Raw genomic sequence first — 22,155 nt, forward strand, 5'->3', positions numbered from 1 at the left:
AGCAAAAACCAGATCCACAGTTTTGCATAGGCTTGGCTTTGTTCCAAGCGCAATAGGTTTTCAAGCCCCAGAAAAGGTGGTGATTGGTTCTTAAAGATGTCCATCTAATCACAAGCCAGGCCCACTTGCTCTAAATCATCTTTAATGTCTCAGCTGGCTGGAGTGCACCATGAGTCACTCACAAGTGGGTTGAAATCTGGAGACCCCCTAAAGGCCCAGAGGTACAACCTCTCAGACCCAAGGCGCTCTCAGCTGATTGAACATGATGGGAGCTGCGTTCCAGTGTGTCAACTGGTCTCCTGTTGTTCACCCAGCCATCCCCTCTTCAGTCATCACTGGTCAGTGTCACTGTCATGAATTAGCACTTCTCATTGGTTTGGACATCATGGGGCAGGTCCAAGGTCCCTTCCCTGGTCTGGTTTTCCGAGGGAAAGCTGAACACTGGCCTCAGGCCTGTGTTGACACAGAGTCTGGGGAAACACATTTTCATCAGGGATGCACGACAGGCTTCCAGGTAGCGTGGGGAGCCACCTGGCTTACGGTGCCTTATTCTGCTCCCCTGCCATGGTGGCCAGGGGACATGCTGACAGATCACGACGATGCTGCTGAGTGACCTGGCAGTGCCTACATCATCAGCAAGCTCTCAAAAGCAGAAACGCTCACAGGTATTGGATCCCTGTCATTGTGTTGACTCATTTATTTTTACTATCTTCTCTAAGGAAAAAAAAATGTGGATGGAAACAACAATAACACAACAGCATTCAACCATTTAGACTGTGAAGTGATGAAGTCCAGGTCAACTTTACTGGGGGAAGGAAAATGGGCAGCTCCACCACTGGGTGCAGCTCCAGCCCCAGATGCCCCCTTACTGTGTGCTTAAGCTGCTCGTAGAGGAGACTCCAGGGAAACTGGCCCTGGTGGTGGCAGCAGTGCTGAGGAGGCTCACACCAGGTCCGTCAGGGTACCTTCTGGTTTCACTGTTCAGGATGGGCCCATTGCGCAATGTGTGCTTGTAGAAAGCTGAAAGGAAGCGGGTTGGGAAACACTTCTCCAGCCTGCCATTCCCAGCCTGTGTTCTGCAGGAGAGCAGCTCTGTAAGATGTTATCTGAAGCACCGTGCAAAAGTGATCTGAAAAGTTTGGCAAGCACTTCCCTCTAGACCTGCCCCACCCATGGTCAGCAGACTTGTTGCACAAAGTCAAGCCAGGAAAGAGAAACATTTCTAGGTTCCACTTTAAAAAAGGAAAGAGATGTTTTAAGTCAGGAAGTACAAAATGCACAAGTGTGCTTGGATCCTCTTTTACTGGCCCCTCCCAGAGGTGGAGGCAGGAGCTTATTCTTCTTCTTCATGGGATTGGTGACTTTCTTGCTCCTTCTGTCTGTTTTGCTCCACGTGCCCAGCATGTGGAGTCCCACAGGGGCCCTCCTCAGAGGCAGCCTTGGTTCAGGACTCAACCCCAGACAGCTACCCGGCCCTGGCTGAAGGTGACCTAGGGGAGGAGGCAGAGCTGGTCAGCCCGCGGCCAGGGAGGCCTTTCTAGGACACGCTAGGAGCAAGGGAATCAATCTCATTTAATTTAGTTTCTTGCTCTTGAGGTTTTACCAGGGATAGATCACAAAGCTGGAAGACCACTGCATGCTTATCTCTCTATACTAGACTGTAAATTCCTTGAGAGACTTGCCTTGTACCTGGTACATACTATGTATGTTTTATGAAAACTTGAAAATAATGTATATTCTCTAAATGTGGGGCATAGTTAATATACATCCAAGTTGTTCATTAAGATGTTCAAATCTTTTATTTACCTGCTGATTCTTGTAGGCTTGTTCTGTTCATTTCTGTGACAACTGTGCTCTGAGATCTTTTACTGTGATAGTGGATTTGACACTTTCTTTTTGAGACTGTTAGTTTTTACTTTGTATGACCTGGGACTGTGTTATTACAACCACACAGTTCAGAACCATTCCATCTTTCTAGCAGAACTGTTCCTTTCATCAGTATGTAATGGCCACATTTATCCCTGATCATGGTTTTTGCCTAAAATGAGGCCACTGGCCTCTCCATTGCACACCCCACCTGCTTTCCCAGATGCATCTTCTCCTTTGGGATCGGCAGCATCTGGGCCTGCCTATTGTGCTTTGTGAAAGTCCACTCTCCCTTGGCCACTGCTGTTACATTCTCCTGGTTTTCTTTCTAAGCGTGTTTCTTTAAAAATAAATGACATGATGATGAAAATATCAAGTGCTATCATTTAAAATCAGACCGCATTGTTCCTATTTCCTTTGAAAATGAGCACCCTCTGAATAAAATACCACCCTTTCTCTGTTCTTCACCTGCCAACTCCCGTTTATCCTTCAATTCTCAGGGTGGGCCTCATCTCCTCCAGGAAGCCATCCATGAATCCTCCCCCAACCCCCATCAGAGCACCCGCACAATGGGTAGGAGGTTCTTCAATGTCCTTTCGGGCTTTGTGTGCAGCCCATCTTCTTGGAATCTTTACATTCTAAGTGCCATCTAGTCACCTGTTTTGTGAATGTACCACATCAACTTCTCTGTTCCATTACATTTCTGGGCTGGCATGAAGCTAAAATTCCATAAATGCAGTCAAATTCAACAGACAGCTTTCCCCAGTCTCACTGTGGGTACTTTTTTTTTTTTGTCTTTTTCTTTTTTTTTTTTTTTTTTTGTCTTTACCATTTCTTGGGCCACTCCCACGCATATGGAGGTTCCCAGGCTAGGGGTCGTATCAGAACCGTAGCCTCCAGCCTCGCCACAGCCACAGCAATGCAGGATCCAAGCCACGTCTGCAACATACACCACAGCTCACGGCAACGCCAGATCCTTAACCCACTGAGCAAGGGCAGGGATCGAACTTGCAACCTCATGGTTCCTAGTCGGATTCGTTAACCACTGAGCCACGATGGAAACTCCTCACTGTGGGTACTTTTCAAACTTCAGTCCAGTTTTCTGCTGAGAGTCTCTCAAACCACTCACATCTCCTAGGCTTGACTCACGCCCCCGGACTGATGACTTCCCATGTCCCTGCCTTGAACCCTGTCCTCCCTCTGAGCTCCACCGCACATCTCAGGAGCTCTGGGAAACGATCCCACTTGCCAGTGGGCACCTGAATGCGCATTGTCTTAAACCACATACATCCTCATCCTCTGTCAATCTCTTCCTTCTCTCAGTGTCTATTTTTTTTCCCCAAAGGCCCTCCCATTTTCGAAGTCATTCATCCTCATCCTCAGCAGTCCCCTTATTTTAATCCGTGACCACCCATGCACTCAGCTCTGTTGATTTACCCTTTTGACTTGTATTTTTGTCTGTCCCTACTTCTCAGCTCCCACTGCCCTGACCCTGCTCCAGGCAGTAATACTTTGCGTTGAAATGTACACCCCTCCTCCCGACCCGAACCCCTCTCTCCAGGCTGCTTTCATGGGCCCCTTTCCCAGCTGTACCCCGTCCTCACCTCTCAGCCTCTTTTTCATTTCTCCTTGGTGCTGCCTTCTGCCCAGTCAGGCTGGTTTTCCTGCCAACCAGAGCAGAACCCTCTTCCTTTCCTCTACTGGAGCTTCCTTGTCACATCTCTCCATCACCACAGATTAAACTATTTGATGGGTGTGGGCACTGACAAATCCTGATGGACACCAACCCATCAGGATCATGGTCCAATCAGAACAGACGTCTGCCACGCACAATGGACGCTGCGCGGGAACAGACCTGCTGCCTATTAGACTAAAACTACTGGGTTTTCAAGGTCCTGCCCAATCTTATCAGTGACGCAGAACAGTCCTGGCTGCTTGGGCGTCACTGTTTTCTCTCCTCATCTGAGTTACACTCTTCACGTATAATTAAAGAGAGGTCTTTGCCATTTACTAAAGCTTTGTGTGAGCTTCTCTTTATTTCTTCAAATAGACTGAGAGCTCCTTGGGGTCAGAAACCACACTTGACATCAGTAGGTCTCAAATTGTGGTACCTGAAACTGCAGCATCAGAGTCACCTGGGAACTCAGACATGCAAGTTCTCAGGCTCTCTACCCCAGACATACTGAATCGGAAACTCTGGGACTGGGGCCCAGTGATCGAATTTTCATCACCTTCTGGGTGACTAAGATGCATGCTCAATGTGGGAACCACCTTGTAACATAATGTGGGGCAACTGAGTGAAAGTCTTCATGGCAGGATCCCAATAAAGACTTATCTTGTTAATTAAATGTTTATTCTGTCTTTGTATCCTGCGTGGTGCATGGGATTAATTATTTGTAGCATAGATACTTGGTTTGGATTAAACAAACATTTAGTAATCACTTGGTGTATGATAGATTTGAGACTGGGGACATTTGTGCTACTGATGACTAACAACAATATTTATGGAAAGCGTAATTTGAGCTCTGTTGTAAGGTAGGACCTAAGCAAAATATGACTATTCATTGACATTTTAATATGTTTGAAGTTAGTTTGTAATTTACAACTGATTGCATGTCATAAAGATGTGTCTTTCAATCAATAATGTTTTAGATGCAGTTAAATTCATTAGAAAATGTGTAGTCCTTCCAGTGTTCATTGCAGCACTATTTACAACAGTCAAGACATGGAAGCAACCCAAACATCCACTGACAGAGAACTGGATAAAGAAGATGTGGTACACATATACAATGGAATATTATTTAGCAATAAAAAAGAATGAAATAATGCCATTTGTAGCAACATGGATGGACCTAGAGATTATCATACTGAGTGAAGTAGAGTCAGACAGAGAAAGACAAATATCATATGATATCACTTATAAATGGAATCTAATAAAAATGATACAAAAGAACTTATTTAAAAAAGAGAAATAAACTCACAGATTTCAAAATCAATCTTATGGTTACCACAGGTGAAACCTTTGTGGGGAGGGAAGAATTGGGAGGGTGGGAATAGCATATACATACTACTGTATAAAATAGATGACTAACAAGAACCTATTGTATAATACACGAAAATCTCAATAGTTTGTAATAATCTATACGGAAAAAAGAATATATTTATATGTGTGACTGATTCGCTTTGCTGTATGCCTGAAACTAATACAACATTGTAAACCAACTATACTCCAATAAAATTAAAATTTAAAAAGACAAATAAAAATAAAAAAAAAAGGAAAATGTGTAGTCATTTCCATGTTGGATAACACTGAGAGTGTGTGCGTGTTTATCCACTGCCCTCTTGTATACTGTTTAACACTGAGTCTGGGTTCCCAGGGGCAAAAATTTTGTGAAACATTCTGGGCCTTAAAGATTCTCCTTGGACATATGAGAGTCACATGGAAGAGGACAAAGAGTAATAATTTACGTTCTCCATTTCCCAAAGGGATAACACTGATCCCACCTCCTTGACTTCATTGTCTACTCCTCAGGAATTTCAAAATATACAGAGAAAAATGTGAAGTTGGTTTTACCTTTCCAAACAGTGGCCTGAATCTCACAACGCTTAGTCAACACTTAGAAAAATAACAGGTTTATTTGACTAGGATTTAAAATAACAGCTCCGACGATCTGTTACACATTTTCCACTTTGGTTATTTCTCTTTTGAGGCAAGCACATAATTGTGCAGAGCATGTTTGTAAAAGGAGAAAGGATCTGCCTGAAGCTTGGCCACCCCCAGTGAACAACTGGCCTCCATGGAGAAAGAAGCTCAGGGCTTTCTGAGTGGCAGTCTGCATTTTGGCAAACACGCTATTAGGCACAACACATTCAAATCTTCTAATATTTTCCGACCAAGGTTAGAAAAGATGGTAAATGGGGTTCGTTCTGAAAGGGGGTTTTGGGTGGAATGTATAACTCCAGACACATCCTCCTCCTCTGTAAACACCATCAATCAATAGTTCCCTTGACTGCTGATTTGCACAATAACCCTAGCATTTGGGACTCCACACAGAAAGACCCCCACTTTGTATTTTGTTATTTTATACCTCTCCTTCACTGATCTTATTTTTCAACCCAGCTTGGCAAGCTGGGATCTCTCAGCTGTGCCCTACACTTTCCTGTCTCTATAGTTTACAAGAAAATTCCAAATCTCCTGATATTAAAATTCTATCTTATCTTTCAATGACCTTATCTCAGGCATCATCTTTTACATAGAGCCTTCCCTGTTTTCTCTAGCTGACCCACTCTGTCTATCCTCTGATCCTAACATTTTTTGGGGGGCGCTAATCTTTACATTTTACCCCGTTCTTATTAAACTTCCCATAATCGTGCAGTGTTTCAAGTGTGGTCAATGCCACGCATATAGGAACCCTGTGGAGCCCATTCCAAACCTACTGAACTGGGAACTGCAGGATGGGACTCAGGAATATTAATGTTTCATAAGCTTTCTAGTGATTCCACCAGTTCCCACTTAAGTTTGAGGATTGCTGGTGTAGTGGAAGAGGGTCCCCCACCTTTTTTTTGTAAGTTACAGAATATTTCCTATGTATTCAAAACCAGAATGGATAAAAGAATGTCTCTTCATGAGCCTACCCCTCAAGTTTAACAGTGGTGAAAACAAGGCTAATTGTGCTTCACCTACACCCTCCCTGCTTTCCCTACTCCCTTTGCGTTATTTTGAGAAAATATCAGTTATTATATCATTTTGTCTATTCTAAATTTATCATTCCTCTGTCATTTATTAGTTGGAATCTTCCAAAATGCAACAACTATTTGGTTGAACCAAGGTACAGCTCATTCAGGAAAGTCAGGCTAGCTGCTTGATTCTGAGAAGACTTTGAAAACCAGCTTGGGTTCTAATCTTGCATCTGCTATGTAGTGGCTAGTTTGCCATGAGCCAAGTATTCTGCCCCTCTCAGCCTCAAGTTCACTGTTAAAAAATGGAGAGAGTGTTGCAAGTCTATTACAAGAATTCAATACATGAACTTATGTAGAAGCACGGTGCCTGCTCCAGAGCAGTGCTCACCCAATATCTGCGATTTCAGCGAAGTCTTCCTGCGAAGGCCCCAGGATTGGGTGCTCCTGCGGATCTCTGACAACAGAGCTTCAGCCTGCTATCCAGAGCCTGCTCTGGAAAACTCCGTCTGCCTCCTTCAGTGGGTAAGGAGAGGATTGCTTCTTGCGTGTTTGCAGCTCCACGGCTGCCTCTCCTCCCTGAGCTCCTTTCATAGCCCCTCAGAACTGCAGCTGTGACTATGGTCGTGCTCCTCCCAGCCTCTCAGAAGCAGCCCCAAAGCTTCTTGGGGATGTTTCCCCAGGGCTTGCAGTTCAAGGTGGAGTTTATGTTTTATGGCAAACATTTTCATCAAGGAGCATAGGGAGCAGTGCAGGTGGCAGGGTTAGGAGAGGTGGCCTGATTCTCCTCCCGCCTCAGCTGTGACCTGGCTGTGTGGCAAGCCATTGGAGCCCGGTCCCAAACCAAGGTGGGGGGGTCTCTGAGGCCAATTCCAGATGGAACCCATCCTCATCGGAGTGCTACAGCTCAGCAAGCAGGGCCAGGAGGGTTTCGCCCACCTCTGTGACTTCCCACAGTCTGTACTGGTAGAATGTTCTCCAATCTCAGGATGTCCAAGCAAGAGTTGTCCTTCCTCCAGCCTGGCTGGGCTGAGTGACCGTCTCTCTAACTGGCTGTGACCCTCTCAGGCCTGTTCTGCATAATCAGAATAAATTGGAGGCTGAAATATTTGTCTGGGCAATTCTGATCAAAAACGCCCCTTGCTTTGATCTTTCAGTCAAAACAAGGTATTCTCCCTGAATTCTGACAATATTAACCTTGAGCATTTGTTCTGCTGGGAAGCCAGGCTTCTCAGGGCTCATTAAGGCTCTTTCTCAGCCGCTCAGCCCTGACCAGGCCCAGGGCTTTGTGCTTTGCCTCCGTAATGTAAATAGTTATTGGCAAGTGTGGAGTTTGGCCTGGAAACCCAGTCTTCAGTGGTGCCAACTGCCACCTGCCTTTTGTCTACACGTTCAGGAACTGGGCTGAGCACCACCCCAAGGGACAGCTGGAGCCTGGGGGGGCACCAAAGGGAGGGCTAGACCCCTGAATGGGAACATTCCTTAGGAGCGATGACGGGGATCAAGCAATCTTTCCTTCCATTTTTCTGCAGAAAGAACTGGTTCAGGCGTTTCAGCAGTTAGCTCTGTTAGGGATGTGATTGGTCTCTGCCTGCCGTGCTAACCATGGAAAGCCTACCTTCCTCCCCGCCCTTTCCCTCAGGCTAAGTGGGGAATCCTTCAAAACTGTGATTGTAAAACTGGGGGCATGGGCATATGCTAACTAATCTTTCCTGCTTCTACCACAGGGCAGTGAAAAGCACTGAAGACCAATAAATTGATTTTTATTATGAGTGTTATTTTTTATAGAATCTCATTGTCTTAGGGTGGATGGAGAGGACTTCTATGGTATATTGTCGGCCAAGAATCCTTTCATTTGCACTGGCAGCACAGTCTTGCAATGCACGGAGCTGCTAATTACTGCAACCACCTCCACCCACCCTTATTCTAGCCATGAGGGTGAGTACATGGCCCAGGCAGGCCAAATCTAGTTACCCCATCCTCTGGGCCAGTGACTGGCCCTGAGATGGGCAATGACCCCATCCAGGCCTATCAGAGGCCTTCATTGGGTTTTTGAAACTCTCAGTTTCCAGGGGCTGCTGAGATGACATGATATAAGCTTGAGTTACCTGAAGCCATACTCCTTCCCACTTATTCCCACCCTGTGGAGGGGCAGTCAGCTGTAGGAACGATTAGTACTCAAAGAGAGGCTGAACCAAGATATGGAAATGTGTCACTGAGGCTAGCCTCACCAATGAACTGCCCCAGTTATATGAGTTGAATTTGTTGTGTTTGTATCACTTGCAGACAAAAGAGTTTTGGCTCAGACAGGGATTACAAGTCCAGACATGCATTCAAATTCCAGTCTGCCACTCACTTACTAGCTGTGTGAACTCAGGCGACCTGCTTAACTTCTCTGAACCTGTTTATCTGCAAATGGGGGAAATGGTAGCTACACCACAGGTTTATTATAAAGACTGAATGAGATAATATAGCTCAGTTCAGTAGCTGGCAAACAGTGGGCACTCAAGAAATATTTATTAACTACATAAAATAATTTATTGAATTAATCTAAGGAATGTTTAGAGGAGGTGATAGGTACTACTGGAGGTGCACAGAGGTGAGCTGGGGAACCAGCAACCACACGATAAACACACAGCTCTTCCTGGATTATCAATTAATTCAATATGTTTTATATTAAAAGACAATGGATGTATTACGGAATAGAATATAAAAGTCATATGACTCTTTAAGATAAAAAAAGGAATTCCTAGGAACTCCTTGCATGTAGGATGGACACTGTCCTTTTCCATTAAGTGTGCTCTGGTGACGGGGTTTGTGACACAACACACCAAGAGGAACAACAGGGGCCTGGGTGCCAGAGGCGGTGGCCCCAGCCTGTCTTTGTGGCTCACTGTGCCTCTTTGGAGCCTGGGCAAGCCATTGTAACCTCTCTTGTGCTTTTTTCTCATACAAAAATTAGTCTATTTGTCCAAAAATTTCCTTCCTTCCTTCCTCTCTTTCTTTCTTCTTTTTACGGCTGCAACTGAGGCACATGGAGGTTCCCAGGCTAGGGGTCGAATCAGAGCTGCAGCTGCCAGCCTATACCACAGCCACAGGAACGCAGGATCTGAGCCACATATGTGACCTATGCCAGAGCTCATGACAATGCCAAATCCCCAACCCACTGATTCAAGGCCAGGGATCAAACCCGCATCCTCATGGATACTAGTTGGATTCATTTCCACTGAGCCACGATGAGAACTCCCCTAAAAATTTTCTTTAATAAGAGTCTAACATCCCGTCTTTGCCGTGTGAGTTAGTGAATTCCTTGTTAAGTAGAAATGTTGAAAAGGGGACCGAATGGATTAATTAATTAATTATAGGGCTTATCTAGTTTAATTTTAGGTCCAATTCTATGATTCTATTCTGAACCTTAACCATGCATAGTACAATAATTTACGATTAAAATAAACATTTTCTAGAAGTACATCTAGGTTTTTTAGTAGTAGTTGAAAAGTATTCAATCGGTACTTATTTTAATACAAGTCAAATCTATCATAACGCTATTATAATGCATATGTATCATTAATGTTATACATAAAATCAATAATAAAATAGCGATTTTAATGTTTTAACACTGATCATATGGGTATATGGCAAGATATTTAAAGCCAAAAGAAAGTTGGGTGGGTAGAAACCCAAGCAGGGTAGCTCTCTGGTCATTTACGGGGAAAAGATGAGAGTTTTCTTAAAGACACGGGTAAATATAAAACTCTGCCTTGCCTGGCAGAGTCAGAAAGAGAGAAGAGGGCTGTGACAGAGACATTTAATGTTTGCCAAAAATTCCTGGTTCCTGGACCTGGCGAGTGGGGAGCTCTCTGTGTGGCTCTCCCTCTATCTTCTTCAGCAGGAGGAGAGACCCTGTTGGGAGTGATGGAAAGAAGGAAGGTACCAGGCTGCGGTGTGACTGTAGGATGGATGGGCGATCCCAGAGCACCAGGACCATGAAGGACCTCCAGGGAGAGCAGCCTGGGAGGGGCACGAGGCTTCATCCACGTTGTCATTTAAGAGTGCCTGAGATGGACTAAGGAAGCATCCAAGATGATTTTTCATTACAAAGACTGTGTTTGGTAACTTGGAAAATGGTTTATTCTAGTACCGAACAGGATTTTTCTTTTCTCCTAATTAATTTATTTTCTGCCAAAGAAACTGACCGTGTCCCTTTAAGCAGCACCAACCCTAGAGCAGGGTGCCCCTGGAGGGAACCATGGGATCAATTTTTCAGCCAAGGACTGGGGAGCTTGGCTATAGGGCTTAAGGCTTTTAATTTGCTTATACATAGAGTGGCTTGAGCTCTATACATCACCAAATCAATGCAAATCAGTTTACCTGAAGCTGGTTCAATTTTAAAAGAATTTCATTAACCAGCAATAAAAGGGCTGGTTTAATATGATTACTATAGGATCCCAAGCTCATCAGGAAGGATTCCTTTTCTATAATGATCTTAACATTTATATTATGGCATTTTCCAAGAAAAAAAAAAAGGGGGGAAACAAAAAAGCCTGCTAGAGGAAGATGATGAACACAATACTTTTATCCTTGTGAAATTCTGTATTGGAACTACCATTAAACCAACCTTTTCCCCCAAATGGCAAGGACCTCGGGGTGGAAACATTTATGTAAACCTGCCTGTGTGGATGTCTATAGGCACACACCCCCAGACACATGTTCGATGCATTATCTAGTCCACACAGAACTGAAGCCACTCAAAGGCGGAAGAGACCTTAGCGGCATTTAATACAATCGCTTAATTTTACAGAAGAAGAAACTGACGCTCAGAGACCATAAAAGGTGATCAAAGGTCAGCCATCTGGGCAGCAGCGATGAGGGCCTGGAAATCAGGTCTTTGCTCTCCCCAGTGGTGTCGAAACCTGAAATCCCTTGCTTCACAGTAGGCGGGGAGAGGCATGGTGGGAAAATCACCTCCCTGGAAGTGCTTTCATTTTTTAATTTTTTTATTTTTCTTTTGTCTTTTTGCTATTTCTTTGGGCCGCTCCCGTGGCATATGGAGGTTCCCAGGCTAGGGGGTCGAATCGGAGCTATAGCCACCAGCCTACACCAGAGCCACAGCAACGCAGGATCCGAGCCTCGTCTACAACCTACACCACAGCTCACGGCAACGCCGGATTGTTAACCCACTGAGCAAGGGCAGGGACCGAACCCGCAACCTCATGGTTCCTAGTCGGATTCGTTAACCACTGTGCCACGATGGGAACTCCCCTGGAAGTGCTTTTAATAAAAAAGAAGGAAATCTTGCAATTTGCCACAACATGGATGAACCTTGAAGACATGCATTCTAAGGGAAATAAGACAATCACAGAAGGACAAATGCCGTGTGATTCCGCTAACAGGGAGGTATCTAAAGTGGTCAAATTCATAGAAGCAAAGAGAGAAGTGATGGTTGCCAGGGGCTGGGAGGTGGGGGAAACAGGAGTTGGTAATCTACTGGCATAAAGTTTCTTTCATTCGAGCAAGATGGATAAATTCTAGAGATCAGCTTGCAACACTGTACCTAGACATAACAATACTGTATTGTACACTTAAAATTTTGTGAGGAGGAAAGATCTCATATGTGTACTTACCATAAAACAAGAACATTAAAAATAAATTGTAAAGTGCCACTTGGAGGGTAAGACATTTATATTTTTATATGGAGAAGCTGGCCAGTACCGTCGGTAACTTGGAAAAAGATTTAGTCTAGCGTGGAATGTGTTTTTTCTTTTCTACTAATTAATTTATTTTCTACCAAAGAAATTTAATAGTACCTTTAAATAGCACAATTACCAAAGAAGGGTGCCCCTGGAGGGAAGTGCTAAAGAGGGGACTTCACTCCATTTCACCAAGATTTCCCCCATGTGCCCATCCCCTGTTCTAACTCTGTCTTCTGCTGGAAGGGTGTTCGTCTGATTTGTCTGAGACCCAAGTTCCTTCTGGGCCGTGAATGACGACTGGGTGGGGTTGGTGAGCTTTAAGATCAGCACCATGACCCCCCTGTCCTAGGTCTTGCTCTCATGTACTAAGCCCATTCGCACTCCCTGGGTGCAGCCAGCCACTTCTATTCTTCTGCTGCTGCTGACTGCGTAACATGGGGGGAAAGGCAACCTGGGATACACTATGCAGCCCGTTTGCCTTAGAGTCAGAAAACAGAAAATGGGAACCCAGGGAAGGACCTTGAGACTCAGCTCAAGTTTTAATTCAACTTCTACCAAAAAGTTGACATTAGGGGCTGTCAAGATGTTGCCCAGGTACTCATAAAGCAGTTCTTTTGTTTTCCATTTCACAGGAAACTCAGACAGGAGGGGGAATGAGAAGCCAGGCAGAGTCTGACTAATCTAGGTTTGCAGACCTTAATCTCAGTCCACAATCCCTTATTCAAGAGCTGGGGGCTGGGAGTGTTAATAATTCAGAATTCGTCTGTGGTCGCTAGGTTAGGATGTAAGTCCTAACACCTGGTCAGGGTTGAAAATCAGCGTGGCTTGAACTAGGGAACACTTAATTTTTATTGGGATGATGTAGAGTTTAACAAGGTGTACAGACTTGCTCCTTTCCAATACTTCAGTACAGAACTGGCTGTTGAAGTCCTGGCCACAGATGGGTTGATGGGATTTGTGTTGGGTGGCCTCCCAGGGCCAACTGCTAACATCGAAGACACTGAATGCAACTGTTTAGTCACCCAACTAGGGCGTGAACTCCTCAAGGGCAGGGCAGTGCTATCTCATTCATCTTGGCACCCCAGATTCTTCTCTTGAGCCTGGAACCCAGAAGATGCTCAGTAATTGCTCTCTGAAGGTGGGAATGAATGGAAAAAGAGGACTGTAATCTGCAAAGCCATTGCCTACGACGAGTGCTTGGAAGGTGCAAGCAGCTGGTTGGCCTCTAATCACCCCCCAGGCCTCCCCTCCTCCCTCCTTGGCTCTGCTCAGTACCCCCTGGTTCTGACCCCTTCGGAGGGCTACATCCCTCAGGCTCCCCTCACCCTCTGTGGTTGGGTTTAGCCAATGGGAGGCACTAGCAGGAGACAGGAGGGTGGAGGAAAGGGAGGTTGGGGCATTTCTTCCCTCCCTCCCTGCTTCACTGCCTGGGTTCTGTGTCTGTGGACTTGGCCCTCCTCACCAGCTATCAGTAAGGGCATTTCCTTCCTTGTCCCTGCAAACCCCAGGATCCTGGCTTCCTTCCGCTGCTAGTCCCTGGCTGCCTCAAAACCCATTTGGGGTCCCCCTGTGCTCTGCCCACACCTCTTCAATTGAAATACTCTATGTGGAATTGCATTTGTTGCCAGGACTCTGTCTCATGTTCTTGAAAGCAGTTCTTTTTAAGTGCGTCAACAAACATCAATAGTTTAACTGTACCAGTTTGTAGCAGGCTTTTAAAAACAGAAAGCAACTACCCGAAGGAAGAATTGGGTCCTGAATTATCTTGAAACTTTAGTGACTGCATTTTACTATCCACAGAGGAAGAAGAGAAAGGTCTGAAGTGTACACAGCACGACAGGACTGAGGCAGCAACACACCCATTTCACAGATGAGGAAAATAAAGGTCTGAAGGGCCGCTTGTCTTTGCCCAGGTTGGCTCCCAGTCTCTGGCAGAGGTCAAGGTTGCATTCCATCTGCTGCTTAGAGTCTGTGAGCAGAAGAAAAATCCAGCAGGACTTCTTTACTAGAAAGGCCGGTTGGGCCAGCAAAAGTAGATTTGGGCTCCAGTGGTAGAACACTTTTTTTTTTTCCCCCCCTAACTCCACGGAACACTTCTGACCACCAATAATCTTCTGCTCCAGTAAGGAGTGCTTAAATTCTGCAGGTAAGAACAAATTTTCCCCAAGACCACCAAGAGCCATGGAAAAGACCAGCTTCTCTTTTCTGCTTGAACCCACTGGAATGGTCTTGGGATGCTAGCAGCATTCCTAAATTCAGGAGAAAGATGCCAAGGTAGGGGAGGGAGGTCAGTCTTGGGCCGAGGTGGAGGCCACAGAAAACAGAGTCTGATTTAGAGCAGATGTGAGAGGCTGTGAGGGGCCGTCTGTCCTCAGCTCATTCAGCCCTTCTGTTGTGTCTGCTTGTTTGCTGCTTCAGCCCCCAGTGGCCTGTGCTGGTGCCACTCTATTTTTAGTTCACATTTCACCTTTCTGTCTGTGAGGTGCTTTTCCCAGCATAGGAAAACACACTGCAGCCACTGGCTCAAGCGCAGACCCTCCCACCTCCACAAGCCCCTATGACCTCGGTAGAGCAAGAGGCTCTGACTGAGGGCTCCGGAGGGTTCCGTCTGGGGGTCTTAGGGGAAAGCTCTTACAGTCTGTGAATACTTTGAGGCTGCTTAGTGAGACTGGTTTCCAAGAGACTTCAGGACACTATTCTGGTGGCAAAGGAGAACACAGGACAAGGGAGGGGCCCCTGGACTGGATAAGTGACGGCCCCGACTTGTGAAGAAGTGCAGCCCGAGGGTCTCCTGTCCCCCATGCTGGATCAGTATGGGCCCTGAGAAGGGCAGCTGCCCCATCTTCTTCCTTCTTGATATCCTCAACCAGAAGAGGGGAAGGAAAAATATGCATGAAATTTCTGTTATTTATTGTTACCCTTGGTAACAATTTTATATGCTAACTTGGGAGAATTTTCAAAATACAGAAATGTAGAAGAAGGAAAAATAATCCAAACCATTTGCTACCATGTAGAAACAATCATTATTAACACTTTAATATACCTACTTCTAATCCTTTTGAGTTACATTTTTTACAGCTATAATCAGAAGGTAAATAAAAAATTGCACATAGCGATTTTAAAAGTCTTTTTTTATGGTTATAAAGGTAAAGACATATTGTGTATACAATTTAGAAAATGTATTGAAAGTAAAAAAGAAAAGAAAGACTGCCGATACCTTACCACTCACCCATAACTAATTAGCATTCATTTATTGGCATCTATCCTCCTAGCTTTTTTTCTGTGCCTTTTAAAATATAATCATGATCATATTGCATACTTGATTTTCAAGCACACTCGATAAAGGAAATCCACAGATTCTAAAAGGGAGATGATATGAAGAGGAACTTGATGACAAATACCTGCTCTTGATCTTTATCCATTAGAAAGCCCACTGATTCAGTTACATAAACAAATAACGTTTAAAGATGCAAAATGACTTCAGTTCTTGGGCAAATAAGCATCGATCATCTATTATGCCACACAAAACTGCTTTGAAACATTTATTTGAACGGTTCTGTTGACAAAGTCCTCCAGCGGTGTACAATGTTTTAGTAATGTTAGCAAATGGTAGAACAGAAGCAGTAAGTTTCCTTCTGAACAAAGCGATTGATGTGGTGGTATCAGAAATGCAATTCTTGTTTATAAAAAGATGTGCCTCTAGCTGGGCCAGCTTCGTGCTAGCTTTCAGAACCTACGTACAACACATAATCTAAATGGCTGCCCAAGTCTGGTATCCAACCTGAGTAAAGGAAAATTAATGAGTTGTTCATTCAACTCACCTCTTTGTTAGTGTATAATTTCAATCATTTCTCTCAGTAAGGATACCTGGATGTGATATAACTGAAACGCCTTTGCGATGCCTTCTCTCACAAAAGACAGCTGGTCTGTGCTTCCTATTCTTGAGTCATCACCTTTCCCGCCTCAGAATTTTGTAGGGAAATTCTGTATACTGGCCTTCAGAACTGCAGAGATGCCTGAGGCCAGCCTGATATTTAGTCCTTTGCCTATAACAGATGTTTGTAGGACTTTCAAATTTTCTTATTCAATTTTTTTCCTATATTATTGAAATTAAACTATTTTTTCTGAAAACATGTAGGTGCATTCCTACTTGGATTGATTTCAGTCTGGAATGTGGTAACTTCCATGATGAATAATCAATCTCTCTATTCTTCCCAGAGAGTCTAAAAGTTTCACCTCATAAAAACATTGTTGTAATCTCTTTCTACATCAAAGACTCTTGGGGTGTTGATTATCCATTTTCTGTCCTCCATATTTTTTGTCTTTTTTTCATATTCATCTCTTTGTCTTTGTCCGCTGCATTCTGAGGGAGTTTTTCAGATTTGACCTTCACATACCATGTTTTTTGTTTTCTTGCTTGTTTGTTTGTTTTAGTGCCAATTTTACTCTCTACTACCTGCAATGAAGGTTTTGATCTCTCATTGAATTTTTGGTTTCTATCCTTTTCTCTATTATCTTTTTCAACTCCCATTTTAGTGCTCACGCTGTTGTCTTTTTATTTTAGTCTATCTTTCCCTGATTTATTTTTCTATTTCATACAGATGGATACTATTTTCTATATCCAACTGAGGTAAGACAAATTTCAAATTTCCCTGACAAATTTCCTCTTGTTCATGTAGTAGATTCTTTTCTGGGGTACGTTCTTCACTCTTAATGTTCAATGTGATGCTTGCTTTTCCTTGGCCTCAAATATTTTTTCATGGTTTCCCATAATGATCTATTGTTAAATGTGCTCATGCTTAATCACAGGCAAATCTAACCAGACCCACTGTTTCATATCAAACATGTGGCCTGTGTTTTCCTTGAGCTGGATTTCTATTCCTTTGAGTGATGGTGGAGTGTCCCTAGCACCATCAGCAGTGGGTAGCTGATCTTGATTCATGGGGCCTTGGCCACTCTCAGCCTTGGTTTTTGGTAGAACTGTCAGTTTCCACCTTCTCCTGTATCACCAGATGATTCAGGAGAAGTTAAGAGAAGCTATGTGATATGCTTTTATTATAGGAAGTATTCAAGGATGTCCCTGGTAACTCATCGGGTTAAGGATCTGGCATTGCCACTACTGTGGCTCTAGTTACTGCTGTGGCGGGGGTTTGATCCCTGGTCCAGGAACTTCTTCATGGCCCAGGAACTTCAGCATGGCCAAAAAAAGAAGAAAGTAAGTATTCAAGGCAGGAAAACCTCTAATGTGCCCAAGTCTTTGGGAGGTGGTACATGTTATGATCTCACCGAATTCTCCCAAGTTCCACTTGAGGTCAGCGTGATTACCCCTCTTTTACAGATAAAGAAATATATTCTGCCTTAATGAAAGATGAGGTATCAGAAAGGAGTATCCAGCTTTTTAACATGAAGCAAAATTACAAATGAAATATGTTACAACCCAAATGATATACAACAACAACAAAAAAAATGATCCAAACCCATCTTTCAATGATTAGGTAGTTTTATAGCAAAGTAAGAAGATATTTTCACAGAAAAAAGTAATCAATTAACTGTGGGCTAAGTAACAGAATTATTACAGATGGTGAGATAGGAATTCCTTTTAATCTAGATTTAACAGAGCCCTTTAGTCCTTTAAGGAAAATGAAATTAGCATAATGGGAAAAAATTAGAGCGTAAGTCAGATCTACTGTGCAGATGCCTGGCTTTTCTAGTGCACAGTCACATGACAAATACTTTTTAGGGATGGTGATGATGATCTTGATCAGAGTTTAGAGCCAAAGACTTGAGGGCTATGTACATAATTTATAGTAGAAAGTCAGTGTTTTCTCTTAGCCACATGGCTTAGCACCAAAGGGTGGGCTGAGATTCAAATGCTAGAAGATTCTGAGTTAAGCCCACAACCTGTCCTGGGCTGGAAGGTCCAGAGACAGCCGAGCCAGCAGGGAGACTCACCTAGTATGAGATAACGTGCTCTGGGGCTGCTCCTCCCTGGAGGCAGTTCTCTTTGGAAGCCTGGATCTCCTGCAGTCAGTAGCAGCACCACACTTCAACCCTGAGAGCCTGCTGTGCAAGCAACTTGACATCTGTGCCCAGATGCCAAGGGGGTGGGGGGTATGGTTTTCACACTAACCCTGCGGGTGCTAGGAGCCTGAGCTCCTGGACGTGAAGTGCTAATGCAGCCGCAGGGAAGGGAGCCAGAGGTACTTGCAGATGTGCTCATCTTTTATCAGGGGTTGTACCCTGAAAGCTGCTGGCTGCCCTGGGGGAAGATGTATGAGGTCAAGGTAAGAATATGCTTATTTGGACTTCAGGAGATGGGCAGAAAATTAGACCTATAGAGCCAAAGTGACTGTAAAATCTTTAAGGTTTTGTGTTCACTTTGTAGATTTTTTTTTTCCTTTTTTGGGTCTCCAGGAGGGAGAAAAATTGCACAGGCCAGTCTGCACAGCAATGAAGATCATCTCTTAGAATGCCATCTCACTTAGCCATCTTCCTACTTAATGGGAGAATCCCTCGTCAAAGTATGAATAGCTTTGGGTTTCCTGGAAGGACAGTTTCCTCTCATGGAAGAGTGTTGGCAACATGATCAATATTGTAGATATTGGACCTGACTGTGATTTTACTACAGTGTTATTGGAGACTGGGAAGTGAGAGACGTTATTTGACTAAAACTTTTTTTTAGAATTTTTTAATATCAAACTATGATATCAAAAGCTGAATTAATTTATTTCATCTGATATATGCATTAATAAATTGTGATGCTGCCTATAAAGACTTAGAAAAAAGTATCCTATTTGTAACCTATCACAAGATACTACATTCTAGGGTACCCTGTTATTGAAAATGATTCCACTTAGTATAAGATAAGAAAACAGACTCATGATTGAGGCCAAAACTAAACTGAAGCATCACGAGACCAGAATAAAGCCATCTTTCCCTGTCTCAGGTTCCTGTATGAGACAAGATATTCATGTTGCCAGGTCTGCAGATTCCAAGTTGCTCTAGGGTCCCCCTACTGAGGTTTGTTGTGACAGCAAACACCCTTCCAGCTGGTGACCTCCCTAGGCTTGGTTCAAGCCCGTTAACCGAACCCCAGAGAAAGCAAGCAAAAAAAAAAAAAAAAAGCGACTGTTGAAAGTGTGGAGACTTCAGATCTAATTCATGCGGCTCTGTGACTTGCTAGGTGGACTTTATGAATCTCAGTTTGCTCTGTTGTAAAGCAGAGGCACTAAATCAAGTCCCTGAGGGAGCCTCGTATGAGCTAGAGTTTGAGCAAGTGGAAAGCAGCACACGAAGGCTGGTCAGCTCCTTTATTTCAGTCCCTGCTACCAAGCCACAGCCAACACAGGATTTCCCCCAGAGTCGCCAGGCGGCTTCAGAAGGGGTCTGCTGCTGGTGGCGTCGCAGGCTTTGGCATTTGCAAGCTCACTGCACAAGACTGGTTCTAAAATGCTGAAGACCTAGGCCTTTGCATTCCATTCTCCTTCCCTGCAAGGTGAGGGCCTAGGCTGGTGGAGAGCCCACGGGGCTGCAGCCAGGGCGAGGGGGGTCTCACTCACAACGTGGTGCACACACTGAGGGCTGAGAAGGAAGCTGGGGTGGGGGTCTCCAAACCTAGATCATTCATCCAGGGAGGACAGATGAGGCACAAGAGCCAAAGACAGCAGCGAATGGGGCCAAGAGCTGAGGGGCACCACGTGGGGGGATGCCTAGAGGGGCCCTGAGAGAAAGCACTCATAGCACTTTTTAATGCATTCTTATGTTGTATGATGTGGACAATTACAGGGGTTGAAACTGTCCCGTGATATAATCCAGGGACATGGACACTTTGGCCATCTGTGTTTTCAGCACCCACTTAATACCAGAGTCAGAATTCTCCAGTTTCAAATAGTTTCAAATGATGCAACGGACAAGGGCTTAATCTCTAGAATATATAAGCAACTTATACAACTCAACAGCAAAAAAACCAGCAATCAATCAATGGAAAAATGGGCAAAAGACATGAATAGACATTTCTCCAAAGAAGATACACAGATGGCCAGCAAACACATGAAAAAATGCTCAACATCGCTGATTATAAGAGAAATGCAAATCAAAACTACCATGAGATACCACCTCACACCAGTCAGAATGGCCATCATTAATAAATCCACAAATAACAAGGGCTGGAGGGGCTGTGGAGAAAAGGGAACCCTCCTGCACTGCTGGTGGGAATGCAAACTGGTACAGCCACTATGGAGAACAGTTTGGAGATACCTTAGAAATCTATACATAGAACTTCCATATAACCCCGCCATCCCACTCTTGGGCATCTATCCGGACAAAGCTCTACTTAAAAGAGACACATGCACCCGCATGTTCATTGCAGCACTATTCACAATAGCCAGGACATGGAAACAACCCAAATGTCCATTGACAGAGGATTGGATTCGGAAGATGTGGTATATATACACAATGGAATACTACTCAGCCATAAAAAAGAATGACATCATGCCACTTGCAGCAACATGGATGGAACTAGAGAATCTCATCCTGAGTGAAATGAGCCAGAAAGACAAAGGCAAATACCATATGATATCACTTATAACTGGAATCTAATATCCAGCACAAATGAACATCTCAAAAGAGAAAATCATGGACTTGGAGAAGAGACTTGTGGTTGCCTGATGGGAGGGGGAGGGAGTGGGAGGGATCGGGAGCTTGGGCTTATCAGACACAACCTAGAATAGATTTACAAGGAGATCCTGCTGAATAGCATTGAGAACTTTGTCTAGATACTCATGTTGCAACAGAAGAAATGGTGGGGGAAAAACTGTAATTGTAATGTATACATGTAAGGATAACCTGACCCCCTTGCTGTACAGTGGGAAAATAAAATAAAAAAAAAAAAAAAAAAGAATTCTCCAGTTTCAAAATGCACATGTTCTGACTTCTCAGGCTTCACAAGCCAGAGAGCACAGAGGTGGCTGCGTTCAACTTGGCCCTTGAAGGCTACAAGCTCCAATCAACTTATCTGCAAGCATTCCAGGCTTCAGAAGAATTTTCCTCCCTGGCCCCTGTTACTTCTTGGAAGTCTCAAGGAATGCCTGCATGAATCTGAGAATCATTCAGGTAATCGCTTGCTACCACGGCCAGCAAACAGATGGCCCTGTAGGTATTTCAGAGGTGGCCCCTGAGCTGAGCTCCAGCCTGCTGCCTAAGCTGCCCAAGGGCGGGTTGCTGGAGAGCCCTGCACTGTGGTTCTGGGGAGCTGGACCTCTCCAAGTCTGGCTATCAAGGAAACTTTGCCCCCTTGGGGCTGCTGCAGCTGAGAGGCCCCCACTCCACTCTGGCTCTGAGCTAATGCACCTGGAATCTCAGCTGCTTTCCTGGAAGTGAGAACACCACACTCTCCATCCCTCTCTTCATGTGAGAATTAACTAGTGGCAGAACGAGGCTGCTTGAGCCTCAAGTGAGATGGCACCTTCAATTTCCACACAGCCCTTTGTTTTCAGGACACACAAGTGGCCTGGTCAGCGTGAGGCCTGGGGTCATTGTGTACCCAGAATCCCACTGACTCCTCCTGTGGGGGCCCCTCAGCTTGGGTTGGGCCACAGTGTCACCTTCCTGTGTCCCCTGTGGTAGATTTTGGCTCCAGGGATGGTGTTGTCCCTGCCACAATCTCTTTTCTGCTGGGGCCACCTCTGTCTGCCAGACATGTCCATAGCATTTACACCAGAATTCTGGCGGGATTCAAATTTGCTATATTATTACTTTTTATATTTTGGCAAAAGGTGCTCGGCCCCTGTGTAAGTCAGAGATGTACTTGATCTACAGGATGGGCAGTTATATCACGTGACACTTGCATGGGAGCTTCAGGGCCTCATGAGGCCTGGACACGGGGACACTGATGGAACTAACATGGGGTCACCAGCACTGG

The 22,155-nt window shown here is 44.5% G+C and overlaps 1 long non-coding RNA gene across 1 annotated transcript in view; it reads right to left on the reverse strand.

Moving 5' to 3' along the window:
* LOC146395024 (uncharacterized) overlaps positions 1-22,155 on the reverse strand; it is a 295,705-nt gene that overhangs the window by 3,683 nt on the left and 269,867 nt on the right. The window lies entirely within an intron of this gene.

This window comes from Sus scrofa, chromosome 18, assembly GCF_054392235.1.
Source record: "Sus scrofa isolate SSC_HxYL_T2T_F1_AM1 chromosome 18, Sscrofa_HxYL_maternal_Yorkshire_Landrace_v2.0, whole genome shotgun sequence".
Taxonomy (NCBI): domain Eukaryota; kingdom Metazoa; phylum Chordata; class Mammalia; order Artiodactyla; family Suidae; genus Sus; species Sus scrofa.